General features: G+C 41.9%; 7 non-coding genes across 7 annotated transcripts; 4 read left to right on the forward strand and 3 right to left on the reverse strand.

The window, feature by feature from the left end:
* Window positions 1-994: 994 nt before the first annotated feature.
* trnal-caa (transfer RNA leucine (anticodon CAA)) lies at window positions 995-1,105 on the reverse strand. Its single transcript has 2 exons — window positions 1,068-1,105; window positions 995-1,040 (listed from the first exon to the last, which is right to left on the reverse strand). It is a non-coding gene; the product is annotated as a tRNA-Leu (tRNA).
* A 1,254-nt stretch (window positions 1,106-2,359) lies between these two features.
* On the forward strand, window positions 2,360-2,441 carry trnal-aag (transfer RNA leucine (anticodon AAG)). The gene has a single exon. It is a non-coding gene; the product is annotated as a tRNA-Leu (tRNA).
* Window positions 2,442-3,066: 625 nt separating this feature from the next.
* On the forward strand, window positions 3,067-3,138 carry trnaq-cug (transfer RNA glutamine (anticodon CUG)). Its single transcript has one exon. It is a non-coding gene; the product is annotated as a tRNA-Gln (tRNA).
* Window positions 3,139-3,287: 149 nt separating this feature from the next.
* trnal-cag (transfer RNA leucine (anticodon CAG)) lies at window positions 3,288-3,370 on the forward strand. Its single transcript has one exon. It is a non-coding gene; the product is annotated as a tRNA-Leu (tRNA).
* Window positions 3,371-4,410: 1,040 nt separating this feature from the next.
* trnae-cuc (transfer RNA glutamic acid (anticodon CUC)) lies at window positions 4,411-4,482 on the forward strand. The gene has a single exon. It is a non-coding gene; the product is annotated as a tRNA-Glu (tRNA).
* A 1,453-nt stretch (window positions 4,483-5,935) lies between these two features.
* On the reverse strand, window positions 5,936-6,007 carry trnag-ucc (transfer RNA glycine (anticodon UCC)). The gene has a single exon. It is a non-coding gene; the product is annotated as a tRNA-Gly (tRNA).
* A 2,345-nt stretch (window positions 6,008-8,352) lies between these two features.
* trnan-guu (transfer RNA asparagine (anticodon GUU)) lies at window positions 8,353-8,426 on the reverse strand. Its single transcript has one exon. It is a non-coding gene; the product is annotated as a tRNA-Asn (tRNA).
* Window positions 8,427-15,101: the final 6,675 nt, after the last annotated feature.

Raw genomic sequence — 15,101 nt, forward strand, 5'->3', positions numbered from 1 at the left:
GCACATGCTTTGCATGTTGAAATGGAAACATGAACATGACCGAGGGTCGATTCTGATCATCTCCGTTAGAGCTTTATTGTGTAATTCAGTGTGTGTGCAGTTTGGGACACATTCATAAAACAGGGCAGAACCAGTACATGGAGCTGTTTGGATGTTTCTATCATATGGTTGTCTATATTTTAAACTAATGAGCACTTTTGGGGATCAAACAGAAAAGGACAGAGGTATGAAAGGATATTTCTTTTCTTTTAATTAAAAGAAACAATGTCACAACAAATAACAATTTGCATAATTAGGAAATATAACTCCAAAAAATTGACAAACACAGTGCCTAATCCTACTGCTGGGATTTGAACCCAGGATTTCCTGCTTACTAGGCAGGTGCTTTGACCAACTAAGCCACAGAACCACTCTGATGTACAGGGATGTATTTTGGATCTGAAAATACCAGAACCAAAACCATAAATAGTTTTGTGGCTCATGCTGTGCTGAGGAGAAGGGATATTGGTGAATGACTGCTTTTCACAGGAGACAAACTTTGGTAGGAGTCATGATGGTCAGCCACTTATTTTGCAATATTTTCAGATCCTCTGTACATCTTTGTAGTGCTTTTGTGGTGCTGTGGCTTAGTTGTTTGCATGTGTTCTTCAACAACATTCAATAGACATGATTAGCAGAGTCCTTCTTGAAAACTTCACTTAGTTGCATCTAACTCAGCTACGTTAGACAGGTTTCTGAGGAGCTCAGACATCTGGGAGAGACTCTGAGTAGAACAGCTGCTCCTTTCTGATGCTCCACTGACTGAGCTACAGATGATTCAGTAACAGCTGAGTTATCTTTAGTCCAACAACTGCTGTCCATTCCTGCCACAGGGAGCCACAGGCTTTAGTGTTTTCAGTCCTAACTCCTTTATTGTGAAAAAGTCACATTGACTTTCATCCACTTTGGATGAAAAAAAGAGTTTGGATCACAAATTTTGCAAAACTCTTCCCTTTGTCAGGACTGGGATTTGAACCCATGTCTCCATTCAGAGACCAGAATGCCCTTTAGTGCAGGAAGGAGTGAACCTTGAGTCTGGCGCCTTAGACCACTCGGCCATCCTGACATGTGCACCCTGCTGGCAGTCTCTGATGAGGAAACAGAAACGTTAATGCTAGCTTTGATAGGACAGTGTCAGCTACACATGGCACCAGGATCCACTGTGGAAGAAGGCCAGCTGGCAGAGGCAGAGTTCTGCTGGGTATCTTCAGGTCTATAAAGCTATTTAATCACCCAACGTGGGGCTCAAACCCACAACCCTGAGATTTAGACTCTCGTGCTCTACCAACTAGCCAGGTTGCTACAAGCACACGAAATGCCCACAAAAGACAGACTGTTATGTGAATTTTAAAACGTGGTCTTCCATGTGACAAGTGGATATATGATACACTCTACTCTGCATTGCCATCATATTGGAGGTGGGTTTGGCTGAGCAGTCAGTTGGGAGAGCGTTAGACTGAAGATCTAAAGGTCCCTGGTTCAATCCTGGGTTTTGGCATCAGAGATGGTACCTGAGTGAGGTTCAAACTCATGTTTTTTGACCTACATTTCCAATATTCTCCCTCCTCTTTCACCCACACCATGAAATATTGTGAGTTTGGATGCGTCACGCTGACTGGTTGTGTGTCCAAAAGGCTGTCAAACACATCTTTCTTCCATTTTCTCCTCCAAACATTTGTACACAGTTTTGAGATTTCCCATAATGTCATATGTGTGTCATTTTTGCAGTGAAGTATTTAATTAAATGTAAAACTGTTATAAACGGAGTGTTGCAAAAAAGTGTCCCAACTGAGCCATTTCGGGTGGAAGTTTGTTTCACAGAACGTGTCAGGAGGGACATGTCACAAGGTCCAGTGGCACAATCGGTTATCGCGCGATACTTATATGACAGTAACCTGCGGAGTGATGCCGAGGTTGTGAGTTCAAGCCTCACCTGGAGCAGCTGATTGAGCTTTTGGAACCCTCAGTCCAACATCTTGGCAACTGGAGCAATGGTAATGTTGTGCTGAGGAGAAGGGATATTAGTGATTGACTGCTTTTCACAGGAGACACACTTTGGTAGGAGGGTTAGATGATGGTCAGCCACTTACTTTGCAATATTTTCAGATCCTCTGTACATCTTGGTACTTCTTTGTACTACTTTTGTGGTGCTGACATAACATGATGTTCTATCTGTCACCATCTTTACTGGTCCATGATTATGATGCATATAATGATCTTCATTTGCACCTGCACAGCAAGATTATATATTTTTTTTTCTTAATTTTTATCTTATAGCAGGCTGCAACAGGAAAATGGCTTCCTTAACTTCTGTTCACAGGGTAGTGTGGCCGAGCGGTCCAAGGCGCTGGATTAAGGCTCCAGTCTCTTCGGAGGCGTGGGTTCGAATCCCACCACTGCCAGTTTGTTTCTTGTCAATGAAAACTAATCAGCTAATTTGGGCATTTTTTGTCTCCCTGTGAACAAAAGTTATAGAAGCCAGTGAAAGACGATACCAACACCAGGTGGGCTGAAATGAGAAACATCACAGTCAACCAGAGTTCGTGCTTGTGTATGAAAACATGTAGGTTTGGCAGGGGGCACCCAAATTTGAACTGAATGAAATAATTTCTATCTGTGAAAAAAATCATATGTCATATGTGTGTCATTGTGTGGCTGAGCGAGTACAATCTTGAAGTGTTTTATTAAATGTAAAACTGTTATAAACGGAGTGTTGCATCACCGAAGCTCAGGTAAGAACTCTACAATTGTTTGTTTTCTGTTTGCACGTTAAACTGTTCTTAAACAACACTGAATACACATGATTAGCAGAGTCCTCCTTGGAAACTTTTGGCACTTCCTTTGCCAAAAGGAACGTGACTCCTGCCATCTATTCACATTGGAACCTCCACTGAGTGAAATGACAGATTTTCTTTCACCTCTACTGCTGTAAGGTTTTGGGACAAAGGTATTTTGGTCGACCTTTGACTGCCCACGCTTTTAAAGGACTAAAATTCCATCCACATCTGCATGAGCACATGCCAGCAGGTTTCCATGGTGTAATGGTTAGCACTCTGGACTCTGAATCCAGCGATCTGAGTTCAAATCTCGGTGGAACCTGAATCTTACCAGTGAAACGCTCTACACGGGTGAGGAAATGCAAATTTTGAGCCTCCATGCGATCTAATCAGGCAGTCATTGTGTATTGTGGACTCACTTTGATGGGCTAATTTTCAGCAAATTTTTCGGTTAATTGTTCAGCATCTGTTGTCAGAATGACCGAGCGGTCTAAGGCGCTGCGTTCAGGTCACAGTCTCTCCTGGAGGTGTGGGTTCAAATCCCACTTCTGACAGAAGCTGCTTTTCTTTCATCTCTACTTAACTCCCTCAGGGACCACCTCTGATGCCAAAAACCAGGAGCCTTTACATCTTCAGTCTAACGCTCTCCCAAGTGAGCTATGTCATGACTTAGTGGATACTTAGAGTGAGGGATCTTCAGCACACAATGAAAATTTGTCCTATTACGGGCAGTAATTTTGCACAAAGGCAACACAACACTATCTCAAAGTAAATGTGTGCTGTACAAAGGAGAGGGAAGTCTTAGGGATGGATTTCTGAATTCAAGATTTCAAAATGGTCAGTGACAGGAAGGGTATCATCAGCATGGCAGAAAATGTGTTTACTAAGTGTGAACAAAAGATGTAATCTGGATGTACTCCTGTGATGTGATGATTAAACTCTTTAGCTGTTAAAACTGTCTCAGAATGGTTAACATGAGTAACTGCAGCGAAAATAAAACTGGGCACTGAAAATGTATTCCAAAATGAACATGTAAAAAAGAAGTAGATGACCAGAGACCAAACTCCTCAACATGAAGTTGTGTGTGTGCGTGCATGTGAATTCATGCACATGAGTGGCATTTGACACTCCCTGCGCACGCTAGCATGTTAGCACAGCGGAGTTAGCTCAATGGGTAGGCTGCTGACTTAGCATGTATTTGTATCAATAATCTTCACAGCTGCTCTGAATGGTGACAGTGGGGCAGCCTTTGTGTTTACATGTGATTCAGATGTAAAACGTTTTGAGGTACAGAAAGAACAAGAGCAGTCGCACCACACAAGCATTTGGAAATAAAGCTAATTTAGATAATTTTATTTGTATCTTTAGCTCAACAAAGCGCAACACAGCGTGCCAGCATTCACCTTCCCAGCAGTGCCTCTTTATTGAAGTTTAAGGTTGTTGAGATAACCTCATGTAACTTCTTCTGCAGGAGTTTAGTCAGTAATTTGGTTGAGTGACTAAGCAGGATAATATGGAGCAGTAATTTCAGTAATTTCCAACACCGTGGAGATGATGTTTGGAACTATACGAGGCCGCATCAAGGCAGCATCTTTCCCTGGTGGTCTAGTGGCTAGGATTTGGCGCTCTCACCGCCGCGGCCCGGGTTCGATTCCCGGTCAGGGAAAGTGTTTTTACTGAAAAATACAGGTGATTGAAAAATTTAATTATTTTGAACTCTCTCGAGATAACTTTGAAACCTGTTGATGTTGTTAAAGCAGCCTTTTCTGTAATTACTGAAGTGTGCTTCGACAAACACAAAATCTTTCCCAGATGATCACATCCACTTTCTGTCAAAGTGGATGTGATCATCTGGGAAATTACACTGGAGATTACACTAATCTCCAGAGGAGACTGCAACCTGAACACCCCGAGCAGAGTGGCGCAGCGGAAGCGTGCTGGGCCCATAACCCAGAGGTCGATGGATCGAAACCATCGTCTGCTATTTATACATACTGCTACATATACATACTGGATGTCCCATCATGAGACATGAGTTTTTCAGCAGCACTGATTAACAGGAAGACATGGAGAATTTTGTCTGTCATATCTATAATATTGATCGTTGTAACCTACAGCTGATGAAAACCCAAAAGCAGTTTGTTTCTACAGCATCTCAACTGAGCAACAAGGCTCTTTGACCAACTAAACCACAGCACCACTCTGATGTACAGGGATGTATTTTGGATCTGAAAATACCCCCAACATACGTGGCTGACCATCATGACTCTTACCAAAGTTTCTTTAGCATAAAATAAATTAATTACATTAATGTCCTGAATGTGCTGTGTGTAAATAATGAGGTTCATCAAAACAAAACGCCACACAAGTCAGAACCAGAGGTCAGGCTGTTGGTACACAAACAAAGAAAGGCATACTTGTGGATTCACAAGATTATATCAGGATCTGACCTTTTCCTGTTCCATCAGTAACCATCAAAGGAGATGCTGATTCTGTGATGTCACAAAGGTTCTAATGACATCACAGAGATCAAAGACTCCTCCCACTTTTTCTCATGACCTCCACCATAGAGTGCTGCCTGCTGCAATAATTCTGCCTTTAATAGAAGTTTAGGAACATTTCATGAAAGAATACATTTTGATGACAGTTGGAAATGTCCGTTTGTTGTTTATCACTCGTTAGGATCCCTGTTAGCTGTCACTGAGGCAGCAGCTACTCTTCTACTACAAGGACTATGATGAGGCAGTGGCCATTGATAATGCTGCCTGTCCTGCTGAATTAGGTCACCTGCACGTTTGGCAACAGTCAGAGCTCCAGACACAATAACAGTACACACACACTGAATGTTCCTTTACATTATGAGACATGACCTTTAGCTGGAAAATGTCTCATGAAAGACACATGTGAAGTCACGCAAATTTTGAGCCTCTGTGCGATCTAATCAGGAAATCTTTGCGTACTCACGTTGATGGGCTAATTTTTCAGCAAATTTTTTTAGCTTTTGTGGTTGCCTGAACACTCTGGCTTCATGTTGCTTCCCTTTGGATGGATGCAGACAAAGTTCCATGACTGTGAATAATGTAGAGAAAAGACTGACCTTCCTCTGGCAAAAGTTAAACTGCAATGGCCGGGAATCGAACCCGGGTCAACTGCTTGGAAGGCAGCTATGCTCACCACTATACCACCATTGCATGTGAAGGTGCAAAATCACAGTCCTTTTTTAATGAAACTGGTTATGGGAACTCACATGGCTGGATTTATGACCGAACATTATCCACACTTTAAATGAATCAAAGTAAACTCATCATCCCTCAACAGAGGCCTCAGATATGTCTTTCCTTCTTTCGTCCTCTGGTGGAGGCCACTAGAGGTGAAAAAAATTCCAAATGCCAATTCCAAAAGAGACAATATTTCTTCCTTGCTAAGCGTCACACCATGGAACCACAAGGATGCAGCTGAGGGTCTGCTGATGGTGTCCTGAGGTGACAGCAGTTTGTAGTTTGTCATATAATACAGACTGGAGTATAACAGACTGTCACTTATTTAGTTACCTGTTTTGTCTCAGCAAGAATTTGGTTCAGGTGTCATCAGAGGAAATGACATGATGAACAGCAAACAATGTTTGTTGCAAGGATCATGTAGATCTGCATACTGTAGGGTATCATCAATATCACAGGTTGGTAACATCACGAGTGGGTAGGCTATTGCCTCAGTATGTATTTGTATCAAGAAGTGACCGACACAGATGTGTTTTCAGAGACAGACTGCAGAGAAACTGGTACGTTGGCATGATCACAGTGATCATGGCTGCTGATTGATGTGTCTGCTGGTGGGTGTGTTGATCAGTATGTGGGGAGTGTTCATTAGCCAATCAATGACCAGTGTCGGCTGGAACACGCTGTTATGACTCTTACCAAAGTTTGTCTTCTGTGAAAAGCTGTCGGTCACCCAATTTCCATCCATTCCATTCCATTCATCAAGAAATATTCTTTAATTAAATGTTCCTAAACTTCTATTAAAGGCAGCATTATTGCAGCAGGCAGCACTCTATGGTGGAATTCATGAGAAAAAGTGGGAGGAGTCTTTGATCTCTGTGATGTCATTAGAACCTTTGTGACATCACAGAATCAGCATCTCCTTTGATGGTTACTGATGGAACAGGAAAAGGTCAGATCCTGATATAATCTTGTGAATCCACAAGTATGCCTTTCTTTGTTTGTGTACCAACAGCCTGAGCTCTGGAACATTTGATGAAAGAATACATTTTGATGATGGTTGGAAATGTCTGTTTATTGTTTATCACTTGTTAGGATCCCTGTTAGCTGTCACTGAGGCAGCAGCTACTCTTCCTGGGGTCCAAATGAAAATGCACATCTGCAGTCAAACAGGTTCAGGTAGATGCAGAGTCCTCCATTAAAACAAACCACTTTACCATCAACCTCAGCTGCAGTATACACATTACACTTCCATCACCAGATCCTCTGTATATACATGTACTTCAGAGTGGTGCTGTGGCTTAGCTGGTCAAAGCACCTGTCTTGTAAACAGGAGATCAGGGGTTCAAATCCCAGCAATACCTCATTCATAATGTAAAATTTTGTAGATAGGAAACACTTATACATGGGAAGTGAACGTTCTACCACTGAGCTCCTGAAGCTGTCTGATGAAGACTTTTGGATGAGATGAGGACATTGATGATGCTGCTGAATTTAGGTCACCTGCACTTATGTCAACAGTCAGAGCTCCATACACAATAAGAGTACTGAAGAAAAAAACTTTAAACATGAGCTCTGTGTCACATTCATGCAGCTTGTGTAGAAACAGTTCATTCCATCAGAATGAAGCTTCACCTGTTCAGGTAACAGTTTGGTCACAGTCAAAGCTCCCATTTGGGGAGAGACACAGCTGAGTGCTGTTGTTAGGACTCTAAGAGGAGGAGAGCACTCACTGGTGCTCAGTTATCATTATCAAGGCCGGTGATAGGGACACACCTTTAGTTCCACTTCCAGGTCATGGAAGCAATAATGAGAAGTCATTTCTACTGTGTGCTGTGCTGAAATAGCTCATTTGGGGGAGCGAACAAAAGGACCCACAACAGCTGCTGAAACCCAGGATTGAAACAGGGACCTTTAAATCTTTAATGTAACGCTCTCCCAAACAGGCAGGATCTCTGTGAGACACAAAAGGAGCAACATTTAGGATAATTATAGCTTATTATAGAGCCCACACTTTAAGAACGGCGGCCCTATAAGCATCCAACAGCATCACTGAGTCAGGAGCAGCACAGTGACAACTGTACACATTACTGGAGAAAGTGATAAATGACATTCTCCATCTATTTGAGTCAGTGAGGAAATATGTGAAGAGAAGAAGCTGCTCGTTCTCCTTCAACAGTTTGATCTGAGGAAAAGTCACTTCCTCTTTTCAGGAATCAACTTCTACCATCTGTCCACTAGATGGAGATAACTGAGCATCAACGTAAAAATCCTCCGGTCTTCCATGTGTGAACTATAATACCAGTGAATTAAACAAAATACGTCCCTGGGTGGGCTCGAACCACCATCCTCTCGGTTAACAGCCGAACGCGCTGACCGATTGCGCCACAGAGACATGATGACCAGTTCCTGTTACAGCCTAAAACCATAAACTGAACATGAATCCAGCACTCAGCGTTACAGCAGCACACCTCTGTTACTGTGGAGCTGTGTCTCTTTTCTACTTTATTATAGATGACAGAAAAAAACTCCAGATAAGAAGCAGCTGTACATGCAGTGACTAGTTCTCCTGCTCAGGTATCGTCTCTCAGGGCATCGTGTGTTGTCTTTGTGTGTTTTTGTGTCCGATGCTTCACAGCACACAGGCCAAAGTACGGGCTGGCCTTCATGGCTCACATGTACAGATGAGTTACCTCAATGTAAGTATCATAGGTACAGCACACAGCTGAAACATTTCCTGTTCAGGGTGGAATACGGCACCTCGCTCAGTGCTTGTCCAGGCAAGAAAAGGTTCAGCTGCCAGCTTGTTATATCAACAATGTGTCACATTCAGAAGCAAAGTACTGCTGGGACTTGAACCCAGGAGCTCTTGAATACTAGACAGACACTTTGACCAGCTAAGCCACAGAACCACTCTGAAGTACATGTATATACAGAGGATCTGGTGATGGAAGTGTAATGTGTATACTGCAGCTGAGGTTGATGGTCAAGTGGTTTGTTTTAATGTAGGACTCTGCATCTACCTGAACCTGTTTGACTGCAGATGTGCATTTTCATTTGGACCCCAGGAAGAGTAGCTGCTGCCTCAGTGACAGCTAACGGGGATCCTAACAAGTGATAAACAATAAACAGACATTTCCAATCATCATCAGAACAGATAAAAAACTTTATGACACGGGCCACTTAAGTTGGTGACAGATAGAACATCATGTTACTTGATGCTACTTCATTACATTTGAAAATTGTAAGGTTAGTGTATTTCATTGGCATTTTGTGGGGGGCAGGTGGGACTTGAAAATTAATTCTTGTCAGAAATGATTGAGCAATAAAGAACAACGATAAACGAGGGGAGAGGGGTGAACAACATTAATGGGCTGGAAAACTGTATCTGCCATAGAAGAAGACATTCATAAAGAGTTAAAGCAAATTCATTCAAAATGTCATATGAGGGGCTCATTCAGAAACTGGGAACTCTTGCACCCAAAGCGAGAATCATACCTGTACACCAACAAGCCCTGGAAGGAGGAAATGTTGATAGTGTCCATGGTTTTGCACACCACAATTGTCATCCAACAACATAATGTTCCTTTATTTTGTTGTTTATGCCTTTATTGCTCACTGCTACAGTTAGTAAAATATAAAACACATATGAATTCTATTTTAATCTGTTCATTTTAATTTTCCTGATCTGGTGGCAGCTGCAGCTTTTTTCTCATGTTAAAATGAATGAAGTCAGATCACAGACTGTTCTTTTATTGATGTCTGGTCCTCTGCTCCAGGTGGAGAGTCCTTCAGTTTGTGGAGGATTTCAGTGTGAATAAAGGATGAGGTCGTGTTGTGTGTGTGTATATATACATATATATAGTGGCAGCATAAAGACTGGGTCCCGCTGTCTTACTCAGGCTGAACTACAGCGTCTATTCACGGGCGCGATCCCACTACTGAGCGGCACGGGGGCTTTGACCTGCTCCGTGTCCGACCTGGGCCGGTGCACCCCTCCTTAGACGACCTGGTGATCCCGGGCTCCCCCCGGAGCACCATATCGATACCGAACTTAGCGCGGACACCCGATCGACATAGTCCGCTGCAGCCCAGAGCTCCTGAGCTCAAACGCTCCTCCAGCCTCAGCCTCCCGGTAACTTGGATTACAGGCGCGCGCCACCGCACCCGGCGAGGGACACACTTCCTGATTGGACTTTTAGCTTTTACGACAGTGACGTCACAAAAGGCAGCAGCGCTTCAGACTCACACATCACTTCAAACCTTTGAGGAAGTGACACACAACTGTGAGGAGCACACGTGTTGACCGACACAGACGTGGTTTCAGAGACAACAACATGGCAGTGAAGCGCACACTCTTATTTTGAAGGACAGTATTTTTTTATGTCATGCTTTCTTTTATTCTTTTGAGTGTTAATATTGTAGGAAAGAATTTACAGTCACAGATGTTGATGTTAAGGTTTAAAACGTACACAAATGCCGGGAGGGAGGTCTACGAAGCACCGGAAGTAGAATGCATATTTTATTTTGTAACCTCCATTTACCGTCTTGCGCTGCATATTATTTCCTCTTGCTCGCGACTCTCCTTCCAGAAAATTACGCATTTCTGATGTTCTTTGTATTTTTTTTAATCGTTTTTGTTGTTTAAATTGAACTAAGTTAGTAAAAAAGACTTACAAAGTTGATGTAAACACAGAGTTAAGTTGTAAAACTGTATATTTTGTTATTTTCATGCATAATCTCGCCAATTAGAGGAAAAGTGGAGAAGCATGAGTTTCTCGGCTGCTACTTAGCTTATAACGCCAGAGTGTGCTATTGAGACTGGATGCTAACAGGAGCCATGTAGTGACTGTGTTCATGGTGTTACAGAGCACAGAGGGCATGTAGGAGAAAAACCTGTCAACACCTGTGAATGTTTCTTCTCCACAATGCAGGTATGTGAGTTTATGCAAGTTATTCTTTTTTTAGTTTTCTTAGGTTGATGTACATTTTATTTAGTTGGGTTAGGGTTAGTTGTTTGTGCTCTTAAATAAAGCTGGTCCCTTCCGGGTACTTTTCCTGTGTGAGGGGAACAGATGAGCACAGGTGAACCCCATGTGAGGGTCAAACTCACAGCTTTCATATAATGAGACTGCAACATCTAGGCCTGGAAGTCAGCTTAAGTAAGAGTGAGATGGAGGAGACCTGTCAGTGCTGCTTTTCATGTAGAGCAGCTCTGTTTTAAAAAGTTGGGGGAAAAAGAAACATTGCATTGGCCGGGAATCAAACTCGTGAAAGTACACATCATTCTGCAGTTCTCTGTCAGCAGCAGCAGCAGCAGGTACTGCTGGGAGCTCCGTCCTCTCCCTCCTCCCAAAAACAGTCACAAAACTGTCAGTGTGGCTGAACTGGTCTGGTTGCAGCGGACACTCCAGAATCAAGCCATGTCAAGCCAGTGGGTTTATTTATACCACCTGCTGTTAGTTGTTTCAATTTAATTTAGTTAGTGGTATTAAAACGTTCTTTTCATGTTGTTTGTTGTCTGCGTGTCATGAACTGAAAGCTGTTAGTCTGTGTTAGTTCTGCTGTGGGAAAGGTCATAAATGCACGCTATGATAGAATCAACACAAAGACGTCACACTGCACTGGTTTTCTTCTTTTCTCACCTGCCCAGCTCTACCTGTCTGCTGCACCCACCTAATCAGTACAACCATCTCATTCCACAAATTTTCTGACAGATTATATCTCGTGTTTGTTGCATTCATTTATGCACGGTGTGCCTTGTTTTGATCATACCTGTCTCTGACCCAGCAAAACTTGCAGAGTTGTGGCGGGCCAAGTGAGCCTGAGTGGAGTGAGGGAGGAGCGTTGTATGCACATTAGGACTGAGAGAGAAGCTGCACTCACACACTCTGCGAGGAAATTCAAGTCATGCGTTGTATGACTTGTATGTATAAAAGAGAGACTGCAAGAAAAACATCAAATTCATCACACTAGTATTGATCCAATACTGATGCTGACCTTGGTATCAATACTGTTGATATGTGGATCGATCCGCCCACTCCAACCTGCCAGCAATTTTCCACTCACCTGCTGCACCCACCTAATCAGTTCTACCATCTCATTCCACTCATTTTCTGATAGATTATCTTTAGCGTCTCATGTTCATTTCCAGACTGTTTGTCTGGATTTGATCCTCTCTGTGTCTGACCTCTTAACCTGACACATAACCAACACATAAGCAACAGACTGTTAGAGCTCCGCTGTCGAAGAGGCAGATACAGGAAATCATTCCTGCCACATGCCCTCACACTGTACAATAACTGTCATCTGTCTGACAGAGAAAAGTCACATATCTGATATATAAAAACAAAACAAACTGCTACTTATAGCACCTTATGTGTCATTGTATTCTTATAGTTTGTGTAGTTATTGTATGTTTATAGTTTTTATTATATTGTATATATTTGATATTTTGTTATTATTAGTATCCTGTTACATACTGTACAGCGAGTCTTGCTGCTGTGACATGAGAATTTCCTACTCTGGGATCAATAAATTACATGTAAGGATGTAAGGCATTATTCTTTATTCTTTATTCAATCCCGGGCCATATTCCACATAGTCTGGAGTCATTTAGCCTTTTTACAGCAGTTTCAAAAACAGGTTGGAGCGGTTTTAAATCTGATGTTGTGTCATACTTTGGACTCTGAAGTTATGAGGGTGTGACTTTTCCTCAGCTCAAACAGACACCAGGACTGACAAGGGAGAACAAGCAGCTTCTTCTCTTCACATGAAGCTGGAAAGTGTCAGAAAGTCTCCCTGAAGTGAGTTCAGCAGGTGAGAATCTGTAAATGTGTGAACAGGATCACTGTGATCACATTGTGTTGTTTCACTGTTTGACTGGACAGGAAAACTTTTCTGGATGCTGATTGGCTGCTTTCAGATATGTAAAATGTAATGTTTCTTCATTATTCACTCTCAATGTCACTTACATTGTTTACTGTTGAACGTTTGCTGCTGCTGGTTTGTTAGTTTGTTTTAATAGAGAGGTCAACCAGCATGTAGAGATATTATTATTAATATTATTATTATTACTATTATTATTATTATTATTGGTCTTGGACTTTTCATCTAGAAAATTCCTTTGCAGAAACTCTGAGAGTGCTTCAGGGGGCTGCTGTCAGGATGAGTTTGTGATTTATTTCCCGTGTTCAAAAGTCACCCCGATCACATTCTGGTTTGGAGAAATTTCTTGTTATATTGTTACTATAGTGTTGCCAACGCCTCAGGAAAGAAAGTAGCTATTGGATGTCTTAAAAGTTGCAAAATGGCATCATCGCTTAATTTATATAATTTATTGACAATAGCGTTGTTTTCTTTTGATCCTTGCTTTTTTTTGTCATTGAAATAGGCTATCACTCCTCTAAATGATGACATGAAAGCAACTAATGCTGGTGGAGAGCCACATTAAAAAGGCTCTCCACTCTCTCTCCACTGCTACAAAGAAAAATGACTCACCATGTTTGGATTCAATGGTGTTAGTAAGCACGTTTACATGCACAGTTAAGTTGAGCTGTGGTTAGAGCTCGATAAAGCCATCTCATCTGACTTCTGTCCTTGTCCCAGTATAAATGCACAGGATTGAAATCGATTTATTTGTTCAAATCGTGTCGCCTCCGCTAAGATAGGTGGTGATGTGCACTCTTTCGGCTTGGGGGTAATGGGACACTACCGATTGAGTTATGACGTCACAGACCACAACAGAGGTGGAAAGACACAAAGATCGGTGAGCTAGCAAGTTAGCAACTCAGAGGTAAACTGGCACAAAATTGGACAGCCACCTTGTAAATGTGCACATACCTTTGCCATGTTAGCCAGCTGCTTTGTTTGACTTCCTATATTTCTTTTTGCGTTTTAAATGCCATTCAACGTCCGGGTCATAGCTTGGCGTGAAACTTAAGCACATGCGCAGATCACCTCCTCCAGCTCCAGTCCAACTGTCTGCATACATGCAACAGTAGATCAACCTTCAATCACATTATCTGGGTGTGTTAATCCGACTATTTTCAGCTCAATTTCAGCCGAGTTAACGTGTTTACATGTACTTTAAATGCCCAGTTTTGGTCATACAGACCCTGTAGTTCAGTTTTTTAGGTGTCAAGTAAACGTGCTTACTGTCATTCCAAGTATCACGCTACTTACCTGCTTTACATTTAATTGTTTTGTTTTGGTCCATCTAACTGATATATACAAACATTGCTGAACACAACCTTGATTTTCACAATTTAAATTCAAAAATAAAAAATGGTAAGTCCAAAACTGACTCATATTTTAAACACTGCGCAATTTGTGTTGATGAGTACATGAAGTATGCGTGCTTGTAGTGTGAAAGAGTGCCAAAATCACGTTTGGCCGAAAGCTGTATCGCAGGTGCGTGACCATGCAAGAGGGCCACAGACAGACAAACAGAGATGTTTTTCTTTGTAGATAGATAGAAATATAAATAAATAGTGTCATCACAGTGTTTCACAAAAAAGTATTTTATTGTATTTTGAAAATACGAAACTACCCAACACTGAAATATCTCAAAATACAAATTACAAACAGTGTTTTGTATTTAATATACATATATTAGAAATATTGCTAATCCCTGTCAGTTACATGTTCTGTCCACTGTGGAGGAAGAAGAGTCTGAATGAAGCTCTGTCCACAAAAAGACACAAACAAAATGAGGACACAAAGTGAAGTGAGGTACTTCCTGTTCCCCCATTGACAGTTTGACTCAATGTGATGATGGATAATACACATGAAACCTATAATGAAACCAACAAACCTGACCGGGACTTTATTTTTCTGTGTGTGTTCGTGTGTGACAGAGATTCTGATCTTCTGTCAGCTTCACTCTCAGACTGATTCTGTCCTGAAGATGAAGGACTGTGTGTGTTTGGATTTGCTTGGTATTTTTTGGTGTGTAGCTTTGGAACAAACTATTTGTCCTGTTTCTTGTTTGTCTTCTGTCAGTCAGAAAGTGTTTCCCTCTCAGACCAAGTCCGTCCTGAAGATGATGGACTGTGATGAGGAAGAGGAG

This window comes from Echeneis naucrates, chromosome 2 (assembly GCF_900963305.1).
Source record: "Echeneis naucrates chromosome 2, fEcheNa1.1, whole genome shotgun sequence".
NCBI classification, from domain to species: domain Eukaryota; kingdom Metazoa; phylum Chordata; class Actinopteri; order Carangiformes; family Echeneidae; genus Echeneis; species Echeneis naucrates.